Raw genomic sequence first — 4,180 nt, forward strand, 5'->3', positions numbered from 1 at the left:
AATATGCAATGCTGCCATGTGATCTGCAAATTCTTTTGCTTGTGAACTCTTCCGGTCTTCACTGCTAATGTCTCTCAATTATGCTATTCCTTTAGGATGCACTCCTGCAACAATTTTAAAAGGTGTTTTTTTGGTACTTCTATTCACTTAATTGTTATAAGCAAACTCTTCTTGTGCAAGGATAAAATCCCAACTCCCTGTTTTATCTCCCACTAAACATCTCAACAAGTTTCCCAAACTCTGGTTAACTACTTCTTTCTGTCCATCATTCTGTGGATGAAAAGTAGAACTGAACTTCAAATCTATCTTCATCTTCTTCCAAAGTGTTCTCCACAAATAGCCAACAAACTTAGTGTCTCTGTCTGAAACTATGCATTTAGTTAATCCATGCAATCTTACAACTTCCTTGAAAAATAGGTTTGCTACATGCAATGCATCTGATATCTTCTTACAAGGTATGAAATGAGCCATCTTTGAAAATCTATCCACTACCACAAATATATAATCATTCCCTCTCGGTGTCTTAGGTTATCCAAGTACAAAATCCATAATTATATCCTCCCAAGGTCTTACCGGTACTGTCAAAGGTTTGTACAATCCCACATTTTGACTACTACCTTTTTCAACTTGACAAAAAATACAACTTTGAACATATCTCTTAACATCCTTATGAATCTAGGGCCAAAAGTACTGCTTACTCACCAATGCAACTGTTTTATCAATGCCAAAGTGTCTAGCTAAACCTCTACTATGCTTCTCTTTTATCAGGTTATCTCTCATGGAACTTTTAGGTATGTACAACTGAACTCCCTTAAATAACATCCCATCTTGAATGAAGTAATCCAACTATTTTCTCCTATCAACCATAACTGGTTCTCTACATGCTTTCCAAGGTTTTGCAAAATCTGGGTCTTTGTCATACAAGGTCTTCAAATCTTCAAAACCTAATACTGTCACTCTCATCTCTGTCAAGAAATTCCTTCTCCTACTCAATGCATCATCAACTTTGTTAGATTTCCTACTTCTATGTTTCAACACAAAGGTGTAACTCTGCAAGAACTCTACCCATCTCATGTTTCTAATTCAACTTACTCTAACTACTCAAATATTGCAAAGCTTGATGATCTGTATACAATACAAACTCCTTAGGCAACAAGTGATGTCTCCATTTCTTCAAGGCTTGAATTATGGCATAAAATTCCTGATCATATACTGAATATCTCTTCCGGACATCATTCAATTTCTCACTAAAATATGCTATTGCTTTCCCTTCTTGACTCAAAACTGCTCCTATTGCTATTCCATTTCCATCACAATTCACTTGAAATACCTTATTGAAATCTAGTAAAGCCAACACAGGCTACTCAGTCACTTTTTGTTTCAACAACTCAAAGCTTTTGTTTTCTTCAGTGGTCCACTTGAATTCCTTCTGATCTCCCCTCATGGTCTTAGTCATAGGGTTACAAACTGAACTAAAATTACTAAGAAACTTTTGGTAAAAACTAGCCAATCCATGAAATGATCTTACCTCTCCAATTCTTTCTGGTGTAGGCCACTCAACAATGGCTTTCACTTTCTTAGGGTCCATCTTCAAACCATCCTCAGATATCACAAATCCTAAATAGACTAAATCATCCTTCATGAAAGTGAACTTCTTGATATTGATCTCTAACTTTTCTTCTCTCAACCTTTGCAAAACTTGTCTTAACTACAACAAATGCTCCTCTTTTGTCTTACTAAAAATCAGAATGTCATCCAATTACACAATAACAAACTTACCCAAGAATTTGTTCAAAACCGCATTCATCAGACTTATGAAAGTACTCGGTGCATTAGCCAGTCCAAAAGGCATCACCAACCATTCATATAATCCTTCATTTGTCTTAAATGTTGTCTTCCATTCATCACCTTCTCTGATCCTGATCTAATGATATCCACTCTTAAAATCTATCTTTGTAAAGTACTTTGCTCCACTCAAGTAGTCCATCATGTCATCCATCCTAGGAAAGGGAAACTGATATTTCATTGTGATCTTGTTTATTGCTCTTGAATTGGTACACATCCTCCATTCTCCATTCTTCTTAGGTGCTAATACTGCTGGTACTGCACAAGGGTTCAAACTTTCCCTGATCAAACCTTTCTTCAATAGCTCCTACACTTGTCTATTTAGTTCTTCATTCTCTACCGGTGTTAACCGATGTGCAACTTTATTAGGCAAGCTAGCTCTGGGAACTAAGCAATGAATAATACTTCTAATAGGTGGCAATCCATCATGTACATTATCTAAAGTGATGTCCCCATACTTTGTCAGAAAATCTCTTATTTTTGCTTGATGTTCTCCTTCTAGTTCCAGTCTCTCAGTATTCTTAGGAATTAAGGCAAAACACACAATCTCATGTCTTAGTCCATCCATAAGTTTCCTTCCATCTACTAGATAGATCATAGTATTTTTACAATCTTCATTCTTCAAAGGTTCCTCCAAAGGCAAAAGGTTTTTCTTCATCCCATTGGCCACAATAGTGTATGCATTCCTCCTCCCATCATGTATTGCCTGTCTATCAAACTGCCAAGGTCTTCCCAACAAAAGATGACAAATATCCATAGGCATAATATCACACAAAATTTCATCATGATAATTCCTAGTTTTCAATTTTACTAAACATTGTTCACTTACTAACAACTTATGTTCATCTTGAATCCATGCTATCTAGTAAGGCTTAGGGTGTTTCAATATCTTGAATTTCAACTTATTCACTATCTCTTCCAAAACAAGATTATCTGAACTACCACTATCAATAACAACTTTACAACACTTATTGAATACCTTACATCTGGTCTTGAACATGTTCTTCCTCTGCAAGGGTTCTTTATCTCCCCCAGTAAGTATGACACAAATCTCTCCTCATCATGAACAATTCTCCATCTTCCGATTTATTGTCTGATCTGGTGGGGTTCTCCTCCACCACTGCCGCTATTTCGGTAGCCTTTGACTTCTTACATTCACATTCACAATGTACTTCTCCTCCAAATTTAAAACAGGTTCCTCTGAATGTCCTTTTGTCTTGTCTTCCAAAGTTCTCATTCCGGTAACCATCTGGTTCTCTCCTTCAGTAGAAATTTCTATCATCCTTCTAGTATGAATTACCTTCCTTGCTCACTTCCTTATCCTTGTTCTGATCTGTATTGGTTCCTCTTCCTCCAGTGTATCCTGTTTCTCCTTGAAATATTCCTCTGGTAAACCTTCCACCTCTACCTCTCTATCTCTGCTCATGCCTCTTATTCAACTTTTCTTCAACCTTTATTGCATACTGGTAAGCCTCTTCAACACTCTCTAATTTGATCATACTGAGTTCATCTTGTATATACATCCACAATCCATTCAAATATCTTGCAATTTGTTCAATCTCATCATCAACATGTCTAGATCTGATGTTCAATTTGTAAAATGCTTCGGTGTACTCCTTCACACTAGATTCCTTCTGTCTCAGATTTTGCAACTTTTAGAACAAATCTACTTGATAATTTTTTGGGACAAACTTTGATTTCAACTTAGCAATCATCCTATCCCACATCTTAATCTTTTCTTTACCTCTTCTTGGCCTATCAACTTGCAAGTGCTCCCACCAAAGAGATGCATCACCCTTCAACTAAGTATAGGCATGCTTCACCTTCCTCTCTTCTACAATGTTTTCAAATTCAAAATACTTCTCCATCTCTGAGATCTAATCCATCAATTCATCTGAATCGAAATTCCCATCATATTCTGGTGGGGTAAAATGAGGTTTAGCGTTCACCCTACTCAAAACCCTTAAAAATATTTCCTCCTTTGGATCAACTGCTGGTAGGTTCACTTGTTCTGTCAGGGCTTCTTCTCCTTCATCTTTTCTCACATCCTCAACATGTTGGCCTCTTCTTTGGGCTATCTCCACAGATTCTAACCAGGCTGCTATTCCTCACAACATCTCCATTATAGTAGGGTCTACATTCCCACGTGCTCCACCATTCCTAGTTCCTCTTCACACCATTGATCCATGCTAGTCCTTTGCAATTGTAGGTCAGATCCACAATTCGCCACCCTACAACAAGATTCAGGACACACAACCTCTAGAATGAACTTCACTTTGATACCACTTGAAGTAGTCACTGGTGAGGAGGGACCTTGGGGAGATCAGTCCAAACC

Source organism: Cryptomeria japonica, chromosome 8 (assembly GCF_030272615.1).
Source record: "Cryptomeria japonica chromosome 8, Sugi_1.0, whole genome shotgun sequence".
Taxonomy (NCBI): Eukaryota; Viridiplantae; Streptophyta; class Pinopsida; order Cupressales; family Cupressaceae; genus Cryptomeria; species Cryptomeria japonica.